The sequence below is a fragment of the Hippopotamus amphibius genome, chromosome 7, assembly GCF_030028045.1.
Source record: "Hippopotamus amphibius kiboko isolate mHipAmp2 chromosome 7, mHipAmp2.hap2, whole genome shotgun sequence".
Taxonomy (NCBI): domain Eukaryota; kingdom Metazoa; phylum Chordata; class Mammalia; order Artiodactyla; family Hippopotamidae; genus Hippopotamus; species Hippopotamus amphibius.
This window is the reverse complement of record NC_080192.1, coordinates 52,234,918-52,256,169: the sequence shown is the minus strand read 5'-3', so window position 1 is coordinate 52,256,169 and position 21,252 is coordinate 52,234,918. Positions and strand designations below refer to the sequence as shown.

Here is a 21,252-nt window from a genome sequence, read left to right as displayed (position 1 = left end):
CATACGTATGTCCACTGCTTGAAACACTACCCACTTCTCGCTTAGTTCTTACCTTTCTCTTCCCTTGTTACTTTATACTATTTAGTCGTCCTGTATTTGATCACGTATATTTACGTGTGTCTTTCCCCTACTAAGTGGTGAACTCCCTAAAGCAGAATCTAGGGTTCATTCACCTTTATCGTTTTTCATCATGGACGGCACAGTGATTTTTGTTGGACACATGAGGGAATTGCCTATTTTCATTTTTTTTGTCAAGCCAGATCTGTTCTGCTATTGTTACCTTTGAATACAAATCCCATAATTTGATTTTAGTGAATATATAGTATACCTGTTGCTGTTCTCAAGAATATAATTAGGTAAGATGAACTTAGTTAACCGCGATACAAGGCAGTATTTTATATGTTATAAAGGTGAAAAGGGAGGCAGCCATGGTATCTTTTTGGAAGAATCAAGAAGGCTTCCTGGAAGAGAATGTGATGGTTCTTAATCAAATAGAGTGTAGTACTAGCAACAAAACTGACAGAGTGAAAGAGGATGATAAAGCTCGTACACATACTCAAGTAATAGGAGAATCCCTTAGATAGTGAAGGTGGCTTCATAAACCAGTAGGGAAAGGAAAACATTCAATTTATAGTGAAGGAGACATGATTATGGGGGAAAAAAAGACTTTAGCTCTGTATCCTGCAACAAAAATAATTACGTGTGTAAAAAATAAAACCATAAAACTGACACAGCAGTGTAAAGCAGCTGTATTCCATTTTAAAAAAGAGAGAAAGAATAAAGAAGAAAAAAAAGTCTAACAAAGTAAATTACAATGTAAGCTCAAAGAAAAAAGCAAAAACAAAAAAATCCCTTAAACTAGAAAAAAATACAAGTGAAAATTTGATTTAAAAGTAGAGAACAACCTAATTACTAAAGAATTGGACAGAATTACAAAGGAAGAGATTGGTTTGACTGTAAAATCTTCAAAAAACCACAATGCCAACCTGGGGGGAAAATATTTGTAATGTATGTCAGACAAGGGTTTGATACGCTTAACATGTCAAGATCTAGTAATCATAGAAATGCAGATTAAACTATTTTTCACCTATCAGTTTTTAAAAAAATTTTTTTTAAGTGCTGGTAAACATGCAGTGACTCTGTTCTTATATACTGTAGATGGGAGTGTAACTTGGTATGAACTTCCTGGAAGACATTTGGCAATATATATTAAGGTTAAAGGAGAGTATATGCACAGTGTCTAAAGTAGATGCTTAATAAATATTAGTAATACTTATTGTTACTATTATTATTTTTATCATTAGCATCATCATGCCTTTTCATCAGCAGGGCACCTACAGTAATATCTTGAATTTATCATCTTTAATAATAGCCAGTTATTTTACCAGCAAAAGCAAGTTTATTTGGGAATCACCCGAGGAATTACAATTCAGGTTAGGGAAACTATGGTAGACCACAGGCAGATCCAGAGAACATGGGAGCGGAGCTTGCTTTTATAGGGAAGGGGGGCCTCGGTAGGGGCGGTCATAACTAAGTACACTGGAGGAAGCTGGGAGTCCAAAGTATGGAGGCTTCTCATTGGTTGGGGTGCTACAGTCTCTGATTGGCTGGGCTGTGGTTGGCCCGAAAGGATGGCTTTCTTCATCCTGCTGGACAGTAAAGTAGGCAATACCTTCCTGTGAGAGAGATGTTGGGGTTTGTCTCTTACAGTTTGGAGTAATTGATTATGCACGGCGGTGGGAGCTCTCCCTGCAGGCGTATCCTGACCGCAGTTTTAGCTGAGGTTTCTTTAACTCCACAGACTTAATGGATGTTTGTTAAATATTTGATTGCCTGATTCTCCTTGTCCCTTAGGAATTTTATAGGAAAAAGATACTGAGTGAATGACACAATAAGCTATTAAAACGTTGATGTTATAGAGATCGAAGTTACCTTAAATGGTCATGTGGTTCAGCCCATTAGCAGGACACTTTGGACGGTAGCAATAAATGTTTGCCATTGATGATATGTTGGCCATCTACTGCTGCATATCAAATAACCCCAAAACTTAGTGACTGAAGCCAATAAAAGTCATGTATTCCCTCTCACAATTTATGTAAGTCACGAATTCAAGAGTGGCTCAAATGGTCACTTCTGTTTCAGTGTTTCATAAGGTTGTAGTCAGATGTTGGCTAGCACTGTGATCATCTGAAGACTTGTTTGAAGCTGGAGAGTGTCTGCTTTCAAGGTGGCTCTCTCACATGTCCAGTGGGTTGGGCACAAGCTGTTGGCCACATGAGTGTCTCCATGGGATGGCTTGAGTGTCTTCCTCATCGCATGGTTACTGACTTATCCTGGAGCATGTGATTAATCTGATAGACCAAAACAGAAGCTACAATGCTTTTTATGACATAGCCTTGGGAGTCACACGTCACCTCGGCCATATTCAGGGCCATCCTTGATTGAATTGGGACAGACTAGGGAAGGGCATGAATGCTAGGAAGTAAGGTTCAGTAGAGGCTATCCTGGAAGCTAACTACCACAGATGATGATGACATTTCCCGCATGGAGAACCATGTCTTCTTAAACATATATAAGGATGGAAGCTCTTAATTGCTCCTTTAGTAATATTGCTCAAGAGGTTATTTCTTAACTTCAGCCGTAATCTCTCCTGTTAAGTCTAGAAAAACAGCTCTGCTCAAGACCATCGATTTGATACTGCTCTTTACAGAGGCTTTGAAAATATCCCTAGTGACAGTGCCAGTGACAAAACCATTTTAGTGATAACAACCCATTTGGAGGGCAAAATGGTATTAAAAACAGACAAGGCATTTATTCATTCATTTATTCAAGGATCCATTTTTTTTTTATTCATCTGATAAACGATTGACTAAATTTTATGTGTGGTTGAAATTCACATAAGGTAAATTATGCCAAAAATAATTTTACAATTTAATGATTATGCTGGTTAGTTCCTACCCCAGATGCAAAACAAGATCTGTCTCTCTTTTCTCCACAAACATGGCTGCTATAGGGAGTTGTCCCCATACACATATGCCTGTCTCCCACCATATACATATGCCTCCCACCTGAGAGGTAAGAGACTTCCACATTGTTATTCAGGCATTTTCAAATTGTTTCTGCAGTTATCTCCCTTTTTATATTGACAGTATGGTTGAAAGGTATGATTTCGGTGAGAAGTCTTTTTTTAGCTTACCAAAGGGAACCAGATATTTGATGTGGAACAACTCTTTCATTTTCTCTTTGGGTTAGTTACTAAAAAATACCATATAGTTAGCAATATGTAGCTCTTTAGCACCTTTCAACTAAATTACTTTCCCTGTTGTATATAAAAAAGTCTGACCAATAACAACAGCCCCTTTTTTTGCACTTAATTAACTCTTCCCATTTTGTTTTTCTACGCATGTAAATATAATGTGATTTTGAGATCACAAGTAGGAGATTATACAGGGTAGTGAATTGAGGAACGAATCCAAACTTCAAGAGAGAAAGAATATTTTAGATCTGTTCTCTGAGTAACTGTTCCCTAGTATTGGTATAGAACTGCATTTTTGATATGGTAGCCACTAGCAATATGTGGCTATTTACATTTAAATGAATTGAAACTAAATAAAATTTAAAATTTGGTTCTTCATTTGGTCTAGCTACATTTCAAATGCTTAGCAGCCACCTGTGGCTAGTGCCTACTATATTGGACAGTACAGACACTGAAATTTTCTTTTTTTGTCTGTGCCATGTGCCATGTAGGATCTTAGTTCCCCTACCAGGGATTGAAACCATGCCCCCCTCCCTGCATTTGGTGCACAGAGTCTTAACCACTGGACCCCCAGGGAAGTCCCTGAAATTTCTGTCATCACACAAAATTCTGTTGGACATGCTGGAAAGAGACAATGTCATAAGAAAGAATTTCACAGATTAAAACACAGATTAAGACACAATTAAAAAAATAAGCCAAAAGGAATAGCAAGTTCTGTTATTATTTTAATCCTATTTCATACTTTCTTCTTGACAGTATCCATATTTATATTTTCTCATTAAAATGTTACATGTATATATGTGTATATATATATATAAATACAAAATAATTATAGCTAAATTTATTGAGTACTTAATAAGTTCCAGAAACTGTGCTAAGTGTCTTCTGTGAATTAACTCATTTAATTCTTAAAACAATGCTATATTTGTTATAGAAAGTTTGGAAAATATTCTTAAAAAGAGAGAAAACCAACCTTAATCCCCAAACCCAGAGATAATCACTGTTGATATTTCTGGTGGACATTGCAATGTGCTGCCCAGATCTCAAGACACAGCTGCCAGGAATGTTGACTGCTGATGACTCACTGTTGAATTCTTCTCCAAAATTGCCTTCTGTGAAGGAAACTGCCTCGTGCTAGGTTACTTCTCCTCCCTGGGGATAGCTTAAATCCCATGACTGGTCACTTGTGGAGGTACAAAGGCACTGTCCCTCAGTTGGGACAGTCTGGGACATCCAGCTTCAGAACTTACCACAGAACTAATTAAAGCCTCTGTGGCGTCTGCCCTGCAGTTCACCTTCTTCCTCTACCCAGTCCTGCCTCCACCACAGGTTCTTCTCCTGTAAACTACCTGCATGTAAATCTCTGCTTCAATGTCTGTTTCTTGGAAAACCCAACCTAAGTAAACATTTTCAGAGTATAAGTTCTGGTTTTTTTCTTTTTGCATTTTTCTACTTAACTTTAAAAAATCTATCTGAGGGGACTTCCTAGGTGGCGTAGTGGTTAAGAATCCGCCTGCCAATGCAGGGGACATGGATTCGAGCCCTGGTCTGGGAAGATCCCACATGCCATGGAGCAACTAAGCCCATGTGCTACAACTATTGAGCCTGTGTGCTGCAACTACTGAAGCCCACGTGCCTAGAGCCTGTGCTGTGCAACAAGAGAAGCCACCGCAGTGAGGAGCCTGCACACCACAATGAAGAGTAGCCCCCGCTTGCCGCAACTAGAGAAAGCCCATGTGCAGCAGTGAAGACCCAATGCAACCAATAAATAAATAAATTTATTAAAGAAAAATCTATCTAGGGGACTTCTCTAGTGGTACAGTGGTCAAGACTCTGCACTCCCAGGTGAAGGGGAAGCTGGGAAGAAGTGAGAGAGTAGCATTGACATATATACACTACCAAATGTAAAATAGTTAGCTAGTGGGAAGCTGCTGCATAACACAGGGAGATCAACTCAATAATGGGTGATGACTTAGAGGGGTGGGATAGGGAGGGTGGGAAGGAGTTTCAGGAGGGAGGGGATATGGGGATATATGTATAAATACAGCTGATTCACTTTGTTGTACAGCACAAACCGGCACAACAGTGTAAAGCAATTAATTCCAATAAAGAGCTTAAAAAAAAGGGCAGAAGACCTGAAAAGACATTTATTCAAAGAAGACATGCAGATGGCCAAGAGGCACATGAAAAGATGCTCAACATCACTAAGCATCAGAGAAATGCAAATCAAAACCACAATGAGACAGCACCTCACACCTACCAGAATGGCTATCATCAAAAAGACCACAAATAACAAATGTTGGTGAGGGTGTGGAAAAAAAGGAACCCTTGTACTACACTATTGGTGGGAATGTCAATTGGTACAGCCATTATGGAAAACAGTATGGAGGTTTCTCCAGTGCATGTAAACACTTGAATAGCAACAAGTTAACATAAAAGTCAGGGAAGAAGAGAATTAGGATCCTTCATTTCCAATGTTTCTTCTTGACCTTATGCAACTCTGTCCTTAACTGTCCCATTTTCCTTTTCTTGTGGGGACCAGAAAAATAATGCACATAAGGCTTTCTAAATTCTTCCAAAAGGCAATAGTATCAATAGTTAGAAAAGGAAATAGACCTTTTATAAATCATAATCTTATCTCCTCAAATAGCATATTTTAGCAAATGCAGCATGCCGTAGTGTTCATACCCACTAATATAGAATCAGCAAGGGTTTTTTTGGAGCAAGTATTTTGTGAACTGGGTTGTATTTTAGACTGTCATGCATTAACTCTATATACTGGACTGGAAATTATTAAGGCCTCTAGAGTTGGGATATTTTATCCCCTTGGGATAAACATTGAGAATCAATATAAACTGAACTACTGTTTGAAGTAAAAGGAGCAGCACTAAACTACAAAACAGATGTGAAAATTGTGTTTGATTTCAGCTTTCTAGTGGAAGCCACTTGACAGTGCAGAATCTGAATGTAGTGAGTCTACTTCCAAGACTCCCACTTACCCAGTCTTGAGGCTGTTTGTAATTTAGTAGCCCCAGAAACCTCAGGTTGGCTAGTTCTGGTTCAAAGAAAAGCATAGGGATACTTTTCGATATCATAGGGAATCAGAGTATCTAAAATCTGAAGTGTCCAAGATAAAGATGCTCTGGCTCATTCCCACTGGTATCTTTAGAATGGAAGATGACTGCAGATCTGACCAGAATGTCAGCAAGTTACTCCAGGCTAGACTTCCATTCATGAGCACTGACTAAAACTGGATTAGTAGAAGCAACAGAGTGAAAAAGCAACCTAAATCATATATTTGATAAGGGGATAATATTCAGAATATATAAGGAACTTTTACAACTCAACAACAACAACAACAAATAGAATCCAATTTAAAAATGGGCAGAGGACATATTCAAATGGCCAAAAAGCATATAAAAAGATGCTCAACATCACTAATGATTAGGGAAATGCAAATCAAAACCACAGTGAGATCTCACACACACTCATTAGAATGGCTACTGTCAAAAAAAAACCCCGAAAAACAAAAAACCCCCCAAAAAACAGCACACACACACACACACACACGCCAGAAAATAACAAGTGTTGGTAAGAATGTGGAGAAATTGGAAGCTTTGTGCTCTCTTGGTAAGAACATAAAATGGTGCAGCCCGTATGGAAAACAGTGTAGTGGTTCCTCAAAAAATTAAAAATAGAATTACCATATGATCCAATAATCCCCCTTCTAGGTATATATACAAAAGAATTGAAAGCATCTCAAAGAGATATTTACACACTCATGTTCATAACAGCATTATTCACAATAGCCAAAAGGTGGAAGCAACCCGTGTCCATTAACAGATGAATGGATAAAGAAAATGTGGTATATGCATACAGTGAAAGAATTTTCAGCCTTAGAAAAGAAGGGAGGAAGGGAATCCTGTTACATGCTGTAGCATGAATTACAAGAACATTATGCTAAGTAAAATAAGTCAGTTAGGAATTTGTATGATTCCACTTATGTGAGTTATCTAGAGTAGTCGAAGTTATAGAGACAGAAAGTAGCATAGTGGTTGCCAGTGGCCAGGAGAGGGGAATGGGGAATTGTTATTTAAGGAGTATAGAGTTTCAGTTTTGCAAAATGAAAATTTTCTAGAGGTCATTGCACAATAATGTGAATGTACTTAACACTTAGGAAGGGAGGGGAAAGAAGAAGAGATCAGGATCAAAGTGTCCCACGATGCTTAAAATACATATTTACTATCTTGGCCCATTACAGGAAAAGATTGCTGACCCCTGCAAATAATATTCATGGCACATTTTGCATTTTTGTATTCTGTTGGTGTAGTTGGTGCAAGAAATAAGAATGATTTTAAGCTACAAGGGATTTAATACAGAGAATCAGGAGCTTACAAAGTTATTGGAAAGGCTGAAGGGATAAAGTGGAGCCTCCAGGAATGATTACTAGGACAAAACTGCTGGGCTGGTCTACCAGGGAAGCTGCTCCCTCTGCAATAATCAGAGACAGGGAATCAGGGGCCTCCATCGGTACTGTTGAGTTCAAAGATATACCACTGCAGCTGTTATCCAGGGATCAGGAAGCCGCTGCTGCTCCTGCGACTATCTTTCAGTGCCCATGGTGGTAGTACCTAGACACTGAAATAATGCTGCAGAAAAGCCCAACATGTTCACAGCTGAGTTTACCATCAGAAATAAAGCAATGGCTCCAGCCTGCGATCCACTTTCCAAGTGCTTCTAATTGACAGAAGCAGAACCCTAACTGCAGGGAAATGTGGAGGTCTGGTTTTTCCTTCTTTAATACCTGCAGCCTAAGAAGGCACACTAGAGGTTTGACGTGGACGCTGAGGCCCAGTTCAGAGTACCCACCACAGCTGGATTGTGGCTTTAGGCTCCCTCCAACTCTTCTCATCTTTGGCCAGCTCCTTTTTCTTTTATTTGAGAAACCTTCTCTGACACTCCCTTTTCTACCTCCACCCTTACTGAATGGGATGACCTTTTATGAGCTTCCACAGCTCTTAGCTCTAGCTGTGCGATGTGTATATCACTCCATATTGTAACATCCTGGTTTCTTCCTCCACTAGACTACAGGCTCCTTGAAAGCAGAAACTTGGTGTATATTTGTTGGGAATAATAAGCACTTCCTGTATTTTAACATCCCAAATAGCATTTCTTTTCCTGTTTTCTTTGCTCCATACTTTTGTGTGCTGATATCTGTATATGGTAAAAGCTAAAAAAAATGTTAACTTTCTGGCTTTCTTTTTGGCAGAGCAAAGAGAAGTTCCACAGATACTCTTGTGTATCTTTGTCTCTCTGTATACCTATATAAGTTAATAAATGGAACAGCTAATGTTTGAACATACTCAAGTGAGAAATATATATAATCCTCACAGCTATCCTATTAGGTATATATTATTTTTATTCCCAGTTTATAGATGAAGAAACTAGGGTTTAGAGAAGATAACTCATCTACAGTTACACAGTAAGTGGCAGAACTGGAACTCACCAGTTCCAATACCAAAATTTGTATTTTTAAAAAGTTTACTTTATTGAAGTATACTTGATTTACAATGTTGTGTTGATTTCTACTGCACAGCAAAGTGATTTATACACACACACATTCTTTTTTATATTTTCCATTATGGTTTATCATAGGATATTGAATATAGTTTCCTGTGCTATACAGTAGGACCTTGTTGTTTATCCATTCTATACATAATAGTTTGCATCTGCTAACCCCACACTACCAATCCATCCCTCCTTAACCCCTCTCCCCTTTGGCAGCCACAAAGATGTTCTCTATGCCTGTGAGTCTGTTTCTGTTTCATAGATAAGTTCATTTGTGTCATATTTTAGATTTCACATATAAGTGATATCATATGGTTTTTGTCTTTCTCTTCCTGACTTACTTCACTTAGTATGATAATCTCTAGGTCCATCCATGTTGCTGCAAATGGCATTATTTCATTTTGGCTTTTTTATGGCTGAGTAGTATTCCACTGCATATATGTACCACATCTTCTTTATCCATTCATCTGCTGATGGACATTTAGGTTGCTTCCATGTATTGGCTATTGTAAATAGTGCTGCTGTGAACATTGGGGTGCATGTATCTTTTTGTATATATCTTTTCTCCAGATATATGCCTAGGAATGGGATTGCAGAATCCTATGGCAACTCTATTTTTAGTTTTTTGAGGAATCTCCATACTGTTTTCCATAGTGGCTGCATCAGTTTACATTCCCATCAACAGTGTAAGAGGGTTCCCTTTTCTCCACACCCTCTCTAGCATTTGTTATTTGTAGATTTTTTTTTAAAAATAAATTTATTTATTTATTTATTAGATTTATTTTTTTATTGCCTGTGTTGGGTCTTCATTGCTGCACACAGGCTTTCTCTAGTTGCAGAGAGCAGGGGCTGCTCTTCATTGTGGTGCATGGGCTCCTCATTGTGGTGGCTTCTCTTGTTGCAGAGCACGGGCTCTAGGCGCATAGGCTTCAGTAGTTATGGCACATGGGCTCAATAGTTGTGGCTCATGAGCTCTAGAGCACAGGCTCAATAGTTGTGGCACACTGGCTTAGTTGCTCCGTGGCATGTGGAATCTTCCGGGGGCAGGGCTCGAACCCGTGTCCATTGCATTGGCAGGCAGATTCTTAACCACTACACCACCTAGGAAGTCCATTTGTAGACTTTTTAATGATGGCAATTCTGACTGGTATGAGGTGGTACCTCATTTTAGTTTTGATTTGCATTTCTCTAATAATTAGCGATATTGAACATCTTTTCACATGCCTATTGGCCATCTGTATGTCTTCTTTGGAGAAATATTTATTTAGGTCTTCTGCCCACAAAATTTGTACTCTTAATCATTATAATTGTGATAGTGATTGTGATAATAATGACAGATGATGGTTGCATATTGTGCTAGGCATTTTACATCTATAATCTCAAGCTGTATATTTCCTTGCATAAAATTGATGCTTAATAGTTGTTACAGTGTGGTAAAATAGACAAAGCTCTTGGTATCTGTGGTCTCTTCCTGGCTCTGCCACTGATTCACTGTGTGACCTTAGGTAAACTCCTAACCCTTCTGGGCTCTAGTTTTCTCCTCTGCAAGTCAGTGAATAATCTTTAAAATACTTCTAGTTCTAAAATGAATATATAGATTTTATTTAAAAGTTTGTTTTTCTTATTAGTAATGTATATATGGCAATCCCAATCACCCAGTTCACCCCCCCCCCACCCCGCTTTCCCCACTTGGTGACCATGTGTTTGTTCTATACATCTGTGTCTCTATTTCTGCCTTGCAGAAACCAGTTGATTTGTACCATTTTTCTATATTCCGCATATATAATAGTTTTTAGTATTAATAGTTTTTTTTTTTACTGTTTTTCATCCAGTAATTATTATTTCTGTATAGCAAAACTTTCTCACCCTCTGAATTCTAAGCTCCTATGGATTTCAGTTTTGTTTTATTGTCTTTTCACATCTTCCAAGGTACCTAGTCCAGTGCTCTGCATAGTATAAAACAGGCTCATAAGAGATGTACATATAGGTGTATGGATTGAGATCCTTCCAAGGGGAAATATCCGTCTTCACAAGAAGCTGTACTTACTGTCATATGTTACTTTCTTTTATGACATTCAAATGTAATTTAGGACTGCCTCTAAGAAATCAGTACTCAGCACTTTTGGAAACATTTCTGTAGTCAGAGATAAGATTCTTACCCTTAAAGCAGAGCTATGGTCACTGCCCAAGCATCTACTACTGTGACTGAATGTGAAAACGTTTCTTTTATGAAAATTGTGTTGTATGCATATAAAAGGGTCCTGGCCTGTGGATAATGCCAGATATAGTGGGGAGTTTTCTACAGGGGACCAGTTTTTATTCTGTTCCCTGTCTCTTATAGGGCAATCAGAAAAATCACAAGTCATTCCAGAGTTTTTCTCAATCTTTGAGAAATCAGTTTTTTTTAGAAAATAAAGCTTAAAAAGACAAAAAGGAACTAAAATTCTCTCTAGACATATGAATGACCTATATGCACAATGCAAAATGTTTCTGAAACTTTGACTTTACATCTGTAGTTCAGATAGTCTCAAGAAAAAAGTTACTGTGGATACACATTAAATGGGAGAGTTAAGCCAAAAAGCGTGTAAACAGGGAAAGAAAATAAGTAACTTTAAAAAATAGTTATATTTAGCTGCTATTTTACATTCTAGGGGAATAGCAAAATTCACCTCTGGGGTAAATGGAGATTCTGTTTGAGGAGAGGAAAAAAAAAAGATGGGCCTTTGGGGATTGTGAGTTAGTCTGTATGGGGGACAGTTTGACTATGAGAATTACATGGCTTGGAGTAGTAAAATTACAGTGATTTGGACCTGCAGAACTCAGAAAAGAGATGAAGGAGAAGGAAGTCTGAGCAAAATGGCAGCAGGCAGGGCCTGAGAAGAAAATATAGTGAGAAATTCCCTGTGTTGAAAATTGCTATAGAACTTTTGGGTACTTATATTTTCCGTCCTGTGCTGTATAGTGTACTACTTCCTCTTGTAATTCTCAGACTTTCAGTAGAAGTCTTTTATAAACAACCACTTGTATGTAATGTTGTTTGGGGAATAAATGAGGAGGGAACAGTGGTCACAACTAGGATGAGATGGGACAAAGAGGAGATAGCAACCACTAAAAAACAGGAATTTAGAGAAGATCAAGAATTCCTTCTTAACCTTAGGGTAACCTCGGGGAATCCTACCTGTGTATTAAAGGGTCAGGTAAACTTAGAAGCCTGGAACACTTGAGGTCATTCCACACCACACATGAAAGATTAAAGCGTGATCACCAAGCAACAGGAAAACCCCCAAATTGTGCAGGGTCAGCATGGATGTGTTGACATGCTCTTTAAGAGTTTGAATACAGAGAATTCATAGAGAAAATGGAGACTGATATTAAGAACCATTCATCTCACTGGAGAAACTGCTTATTTAAAAACAGTAACAACAAGACAGAACTCTGTAACCTGTTCATATGTGGATCTGTGCATTTCTTAGTAACTGTCACCATGGTAGCAAGGCAGTTTCACAGGATGCCTTTTTAGCACATTTACATACAAAGGAGAGAGATAACAGCTAATCATGTACTCTCTTATATCTTCTTTATTTAATTGTGTTGATCCTATATCTCTGACTGTTAGCGTCTGACACTTCTTTTCCTAATAGCATCAAGCACAGTGCTAGGAATATATTAGGCACTAAAACATATATACTGATTGACTGAATTAAATAAATGTTATTTCTGCTGTGTCTTCCTTTCTAAGCTATAGAGAGATTCACCCAGCAGAAATATGGTTTAAAAAATGACTCTCACATTTGTGTAGGAGATCAAAACTAGGCCATTTTCCTGATTGGGCTGGCCCAATATGGATTTCAGGTTGAGGGGGTGAAAGGACAGAGATTAGGTTCTCTGAGATACTATCTTATTAGAAGACTAACATGTAAGTGTAAGTATCAATAGAATAGTAAGTAAATTCACTTTAATCTGTGAGACCATTCAAAGCCCAGATGGTTTTTATAAAGACTTGCAGTGCTGTTTCTGCTTGGATGTAAAGACAAGTTTGGCAGCAATTCCTGAAGTGAGTAATGTCAGGGCTGAGTTAAAGCCCTGAGGACAGGGAGTTCCACAGATTTGAACTTCAAACTGAGAAAGATTTTTAGGCCCCTACCACCACCTTATAGTCAACTAACACTCAGCCTGGGAGGCCTTTTTATAACACCTTGAGTGAATGATAATCTTTTATTATAGACTTTTCACTAATAAATTCTTTCATTTTAATTGCCATCTATATAATTGCTCTGCATTTCAATGACTTTCTATTTTTAATGTTTTGTTATTTCACATTTCTTTTTAAAAGGTTTAAACGTAGGCATAAACCTCTTTATTTTAATAGCCAGGGTGCCCAAATTTGCCACTTTAAAATCTGGGTTCCTGAAGTTTCAACAAATCCTTAACGTGTGCCACCTCCAGCTTATAGATTGATATTCCAGTCATGTTCGAGGCTGAAAACAGCTGCAAGAATTTGTCCTTAGAATCCTTTAGCAGTAGCTTCTAGTTGATGTAGTCCAATTTGGCCAGTCTGGTGGATCAGCTACTGGGATGTGATTTTCATCATGATATCACTCCCCTGGGACAAACCGAGCAGGACCAGCGTCTTATGGAACAAGCTGCAGAGGTCGCTATTCCCAGAGAGGAGCAGCTTAAATCCTTCCGAACCTGCTAAGGAATTTGACCTAGTTCTTTGAAATTAGAGTGTAACTGGAAAGTATAATTGGTTGCAAACGTGTTTCTTCTTCAAAATTACTTTTGAACTCCTGTGAGACAGAGATCACATGGACTCAGGTCACCACTGTTAATAAGCTTGACTAATTCAATATGAAATTTGGGGAACAGACAAATAATGTGACTTCGTTTTATGAAGAGAATGTTTAGGCCTCTAGTTGTGAATGTCTGTGGAGACAGTTGATGTGGTTATAGCACTCACGTCTCTTATCTGTTTTTTGCTGCTGTGTTTAGCACAATGGCAGACACAGGTGCTCAGTGAATGTTGAATGAGTGAGGGCATGAATTTGAAAAGCTCCTCACAATCTGACTCCTACCAACCTGTCCAGTTGTGGTATTTCCTACTACCCCCTCCCCAAAACATACAGTTTACACTTTGGCAAAATAGTTACTGAGTTTCCTAAAAAATCTCTCCTGCTTTCCCACTTCTGTACCTTTGCTGTTACTGTACCCACTGCCTGGAATGCTCTTCTCTGATAATCCCAGACTATGAAAAAGTTATTGTTTTCCAGGCCTCATCTCAAATGCTACTTTCATGAAAATTTTACTAATTATCTCAATAACATACAAGACTTTTCATCTTGTAACTCTCATAAAACTCTGCGTCTCCTAGTCATTTATTATCAATTTATTTATCATATAATTATTTCCATAGTTAACTTGTTATAAGCTTGCTATATAGTAAGCTTCTTGAAGATAGGCACACTGGGTCTTATTTTGTTTTTTTAAGATTTATTTTATTATTTATTTTATTTTTGGCTGCATTGGGTCTTCGTTGCTGTGCATGGGCTTTCTTTAGTTGTGGCGAGCGGGGCTGCTCCTTGTTGTGGTGCGTGGGTTACTCACTGCATTGGCTTCTCTTGTTACAGAGCATGGGCTCTAGGCATGCGGGCCTCAGTAGTTGTGGTACATGGGCTCAGTAGTTGTGGCTTGTGGGCTCTAGAGTTGTGGTGCACGGGCTTAGTTGCTCTGTGATATGTGGGATCATCCCTGCCCAGGGATCAAACCCATGTTCCTTGCATTGGCAGGCAGATTCTTAACCACTGTACCACCAGGGAAGCTTCCACACTGGGTCTTATTAATCTTTACAGTGACTAGCACATAATTGATACTCAATAATTAGTTGTTAAAATAATTACAGCATTCAATTTTACTAATGCTATACTATGAACTCCAGAAAATTTTTACCATTTTTCTTAATAAAATATAAATGTTGGTCTCATAAATGGACACTATTTAAACTCCCAAATAGATTGGAGTTGTATCTTTGTCAACATTTTCTTTCTAGTTAATTCTAGGAGATTGGAGCGCTCATTAAGACATAGGGACTCTCCCATTGTGGTTCTTTTTTTTTTTTTAAGCTCTTTATTGGAATAAAATTGCTTTATACTCCCATTGTGTTTTAAATGATCATAGACTTGTTTGGTTTTTTTTTAGTGACATTATTAAAATTCATATCTTGTGTTCCTCAGAGAAGATCTTTTGAGTATTTTTTCTTTATTATGTATGTATCATTAAATTCTTAATTCCTCTGATCATTCATTCCTGTCGTTCTCACCTGTGTTACTGAAAGGTGGCATTTCCATCCAACATCCATTTATGTGTAAGGAAAAGGTCTTCATGGAGACCCTTGGGGCTATGCTTTCTGCATATTATTAAACATTTTTCTCTGCAAATGACCTCTTCTTGACACTTAATAATAAAACCAGAGATTCTGTTCCATTTCTTAAAAATTAGCTATCACCAGATGCAAACCCTAAAGAGAGAGGAGATGAAGCACAAATTATCTGAGAATTAAGGCTGGAAGTGAACTGAAAAGCTTCGCTCTTAAAAGCAAAAACACTGCTATGTGCTTTATTTCCTAAAACGTCTAGTCCTCCTGAGGAGGGTGTATAATAACTCATTCAGGAGATTCTAAGGATTTAAGACAAAAGGTATAAAGTGGTGGATAAAACTGTCTGTTTCGGGGCTTCTCTGGTGGCGCAGTGGTTAAGAATCCGCCTGCCAGTGCAGGGGACATGAGCCTATGAGCCACAACTACTAAGCCCATGAGCCTAGAGCCCGTGCTCCACAACAAAAGAAGCCACCGCGATGAGAAGCCTGCACACCATAATGAAGAGTAGCCCCCACTCTTCACAACTAGAGAAAACCCTCATGCAGCAACGAACACCCAAAGCAGCCAATAAATAAATAAATAAATTTATTAAACAAACAAAAAACTGTCCATTTCAAGATTTGGGGTGGTCTTTATTCTGACCAGTGTATGGGTAGCGGTCCTGAATTACAACTTTCCAAGTCTCCTAAAAGCATTATTCCTAAAATAAACGCTCCTTCAGTCAAACACTCACCAGTTTTTATTTTAAACAAAATCCTCTTTTTACCATGCTCCTTCTCTTGCTTATAATTGTGACTCTGTGTCCTCTCTCATTATCATTCTCTCCCATCTCCTTTCCTACTTTTCTAATTATATTTCTGTCCTTGTTTTTGTTCCCTTTATTCTAATTTATATCATAATATTTGGTCACAAAATACTTTTACATTTTTAAGGTAATTTCATAGTCTTCCTATCTTAATTGATATTTTTCAAAACATCTGTTTCTTATTGAAAGCAACTATTGAGCATCTATGATCAGTCATATCCTGGGCCAGGTAAGGAGATAGAATCATAAACAAATCACATAAGGCCCTGACTTCATGGAGCTCATAGTCTACTGGAGGTAGCGTTCATTAAATAAATAATAACATAAATAATTTGTCTAGTAGCTAAAAGTGTATAATAGAGTGAATCAGAGATAGCCTTACTGAGAAAGTGATATTTAAGCTGAATTTTGTGAATTTAAGTATGGGTGAGGTCTGAAGGGGTGAAGGGGCTTGGCGTGTTCAAGATAAAGAGAGAAGATGAGGGGTGGGGGGGCAGTGCGGTGAGGAGGATGGGAAAAAAAGAGAGAAGACCAATGTGGTAGGAACATTTTGAGCCAAGAGTAGACTGATTTGGGAGGTAGGTTGGGACTGGGACATGCAATGCCACTACAGGCCAGGTTATGTATTTTGGACTTAATACTAAGAAAAGTGGAAAAGCTGCTGAAAAGTTTTAAATAAGGAAAGGATGTGATCAGATTTGATTATTTTAACAATAACTATGGAGAAATTGAAGATTCAGGAGACCCATAAAAAGCTATTGCTGTAGCGTAGGTGTTAGTGATAATTGGTTTGGACTAGTAGAGATGGAGAAAAGTAGGTATTTTTAAGCTATACTGTGAACAGAACTCACAGAACTGAACATTTCTGTCTGAATGAGTTTAGATCTATCCTTCCTAGAAGCAGAGGGAGAGGTGAAATGACCTCTCATGAACCATAGGAGTCTTACTCAAGATTAATTCTTGATAATAAAGTGTAGTATTTCATTATGGAAAGATGCAAATGAAAGAAGAGGAGACTTCATCTTATTAAACTATAAATCCTATGTCATGAAGGCAAGGATTTTTAATTTCTTGTTTACTACTGTGTCTCTAGCACTTGGAGTAGTGCCTGACACATAGTCATTAAATAAATATTTGTGGAATGAATGCCTAGGGCCACAAGTACAGTACAGAAACTAAGCAAGTTGCCTTGGCCAAGACTCTGATTACAAGAAGAAAAATTTAGATTAAATTTTACTGTCACCCCCTCACATTACCCCTCCAGAGAGGCAATGACATAAAGCTTTGTTTTTTAATCATGGAACGTTGAGGAATTTAAACTAACCAGCCAGCTGGTCAAGAAGAAGAAAGATGGACAAAATGATTGCTTACCTGGGAAGCTTGGCTGAGACAAAGTGAAGGTCCTTGCAGCTTAGTGGCTCTGCAAGACCTCAGTGCTGGAAACCACAGTGAGTCTGAGTGTATCTGCGTGTGTGGACTGAATTCCTGGCTTTAATTACAAACAGGAATTCATCATTGCTTATATCATACATCTATGGATCCCCTCACCAGCAAGACCCAAGAACAAAGGCCTGTCTGACTACAGTTATCTTGCAGCTCTTCTAAATTGAATTTTGCAAGTTTCAATAGCTGGATCCACTAGTGAGCTTCTGAAAGGAGCCAGTTCATTGGTGTCTACAGCAGAGGCTGGCAAACTGCCACCTGCGGGACCAGGTACCCTGCAGCCCGCTATTTATTTTTTAACAGCTTTATTGAGATAAAATTCACAGATCATACAGTTACCCTTTTAAAGTGTACAGTTCAATGCTTTTTGGTATATTTATTGAGTTGTGCTATCTCCACAATCAATTTTATAACATTTTCATCACACCCCTGCAAAAAACCCTCACCCATGAGCAGTTACTCCCCCTGTCCCCACAACCTGCCCAGCCCTAGGTGACTACTAATCTACTTTTTGTCCATTGATCTGCCTGTTCTGGACATTTCTTATAAGTGGAATCATACAGTAGGTGGTCTTTTGTGACTGGCTTCTTTCATTTAGCGTGTTTTCAGGATTTATCCAGGTGAGTGCAATAATACTTCATTCTTTTTTGCTGCCTAATGATCCACTGTATCAGTTTCCACATTTTGGTTATGATGAATAATGCTGCCATGAACATTTGTGTACAGTGTTTTGTATGGACATATATTTTCATTTCTCTTGGGTATGTGCCTTGGAGTGGAATTGCTGGATCCTGTATAACTCTGTGCTTAGCCATTTGAAAAACTGCCAAAGTGTTTTCCAAGGCTGCTGTCACATTTTACATTCCCACAGCAACGTATGAGTGTTCCAATCTCTCCATATTCTTGCCAACACTTGTTATTATTTGTCTTTTTGATTATAGCCATCAGGGGTTGAGGAATGGTACCTCGTTATGATTTTGTTTTGCATTTCTGTAATCTGCAGCCTATTTTTATACAGCCTGAAAACTAAAAATGGTATTGTTTTTTTAAAATGTTGAAAAAATCGAAAGAAGAATATTTATGTGAAATTTAAATGTCAGCCACAATAAGTAAAGTTTTAGGAGAATACAGCCACACCCATTCATTATGTGTTGTCTGTGGCTGCTTTTCTCCCTACAACAGAGTTGAATATTTGTAACAGAGACTGTATGGCCTGCAAGGCCTAAAATATTTACTATCTGGCCATTTACAGAAAAAGTTTAGCAAACCCTTGTCTATAATATAGTTGGGTGAGACTGCAAAGGATCTAGGGTAGGAAGGAGGAAATATGACTACCCAGTAGAAATGGATTTTTAAAAAATAAAAACAGATTGCAAGCGGGTAGAACAAGGGAGCACATCAGCATGTTATGGAGCTTAGGGAGACTACCATAGTGTCACTTGAATCATTATTGCCAGATCCTTCCATATCTGGGCTCTCCCCTTCTTGCAGTTCTCTCCCAGAGTTCTATTCCTAATCTACTGCTCTGATTATATATTGTTCATCAGAAACCTCCAGGGATTCCCCACACCCCCCCAGACCACTTAGCCAAAGTTCCACATTGTCCTCCACATCTTAATTTTCTGGTTCTCACCTTCTATTGAAGACACCTAACCTGAATTTCAGGATTCTGTGCTTTCACTCATACTTTCTTTCCTACTTGAAATGTTTCTCTCTTCTCCAAATCCTAGACATATTTTATTATTGTTATCATGAAATATTTCAAGCATACAGAGGAGACAATATTATAGGAATATCTGTGCACTCACCACCAAGCTTTGTCAAATCTGATGATTTTGCCATGTTCTTTAGTTTGAAAAAAAAATTACACGCTTATAAAAAAAATATTACATGCATAGATATTTTTAAATCCCGCTTGAATACAAAACCTTCTAAGTTTGGCCTCCTTGATGCACCCAAACAGAGTTAAACTCTTCTTTCTGTGATTTCCTGTAACCCTTTCTTTATACCTCTATCATCTGACTTATTCTACCCTTGTAAAATACTTTAAGTATCCCTTAATACTATCATTCCCCTAGGGTGGTACAAAGATAATTTTAGGTTGTCCAAGGAAAAGACACTTTAAAAAGGTTTTTAAAGTCTTTATTGAATTTGTTACAATATTGCTCCTGTTTTATGTTTTGGGGTTTGTTTTTTTTTTTTTTTTTGGCTGTGAGGCATGTGGGATGTTAGCTCCCTGACCAGGGATCAAACCCATATTCCCTGCGTTGGAAGGCAAAGTCTTAACCAGTGGACCACCAGGGAAGGCCCACATTTAAAATTTTTTAAATTGAGTTTTTTTTTAAGTGCACATTAGAAATACGTAAACACAAGTATTTAAAAATATATAAATAGAATATCAACTCCATGATTTCCCAGATATTCTTTAAGACATGGCTAAAGTAGATAGAGATACTAGAAAAGTATTGAGTAAATAATGATGTCAGGAAAATATGGAGTAAATAAAAATACAGATAATATGGCAAAAAATTTTGACGGTTGTACTCAAATAATTCAGCTTAGAGAATTTAGCTTATCAGAACAGGGACCCAGTTTTATTTATTTTTGTATACCCTAAGTATCCAACTAACTCCGAAGAGATGCTTATTGAGTTGAATTGATTTTTCTCTGGGTCAGCGAGATCCTTGAAAATCACACGAAACCTCCTAAACCTCTGGCGGATCACAGTTAAGACATCGTCCCCACACTGAGTGTCCCTGGCATGTGTGTCAGATGGTGTCCCCCCCTTCACTGTCCATCACTGACACGTTGCCCCAGTTGGGGCATGGTAAATATGAAGTTATGCTAATAATAGTCATCATCTGAAGGAATGCGGGCTCAGAGTTGCTAGAATGCTCTCATTAGTATCACTTAAGTGACAGCAAATTTCAGTGTGTGGGACGTTTTTAGAGAAATATTTTACAGTCTCTTTAAAAATCACATTTTATGGCATCTTTTCATTATTATTATCACTGAACCATCTGAAGTCACATTGGCAACTGAGTTTAGTCTTGAGACTTGGCTGCGAGGAATCATTTTGTTGTGTAGCAAGCCCAAAGCATAATATTAGCCAAATTATGTCATACAGTTACAAAACTGCTGTCCTATCTTCCAGCTTTTCTGAATAAATGTGGCCTTTTCAGAAGTTTGCTGCTCCTAACCTAAAGTGACCTTATATGCTCTCACATATCAGAGAATCCTCATTGTGATGAAATCTTTCACTTTATATATTTCCTTTCCTATAGCCTGTGTTTTGAGGTGGTGTTTTGGGAATATGGGGAGTCAGGGGATCCCTGAGGCCTCTGAGTCACAAAAGGAGATCAGAACATGTCAAAAGTTTGGTTTAACTCCCAAAGCTTGACTCATGTTGGACTAGATATGCTTCTCAAAGAAATCTAAGAAGCTTCTGTAAGTGGCTTTAACTTAACTTTTGTTTCCTAACTCCCACTGCTAAGGCACAGGTCTTTCCTGATCTTAAAAACTCCACTCTAGGACTGGTTTCTAACCAGGGTACAGATATAACCTTATTACTTTATCATCCAAATATCTTGAGTCCCTTATCCTCTGCAGCAGAGCCCCTCAAATTGGGGTCTAGATTTCTGCTTGAAAGTCTGAGAGGTTTCTTAGGAAGTTTAAAGTTTTATTTTCATTTCAATGAAATGCCTGTGTTTGCATTGTTTATGTTGATCCAGTGTTTGTCCCTAAGTGGGAGAATTTTAATTGTCCTTGGCCAAAAAGAGAACAGAAGCAGACTTCATATATAGTGAA

At 38.1% G+C, this 21,252-nt stretch overlaps 1 long non-coding RNA gene across 1 annotated transcript in view; it reads left to right on the top strand.

The window, feature by feature from the left end:
- LOC130856859 (uncharacterized) overlaps window positions 1-21,252 on the top strand; it is a 106,124-nt gene that overhangs the window by 696 nt on the left and 84,176 nt on the right. The gene's annotated exons all lie outside the window — the stretch shown is intronic.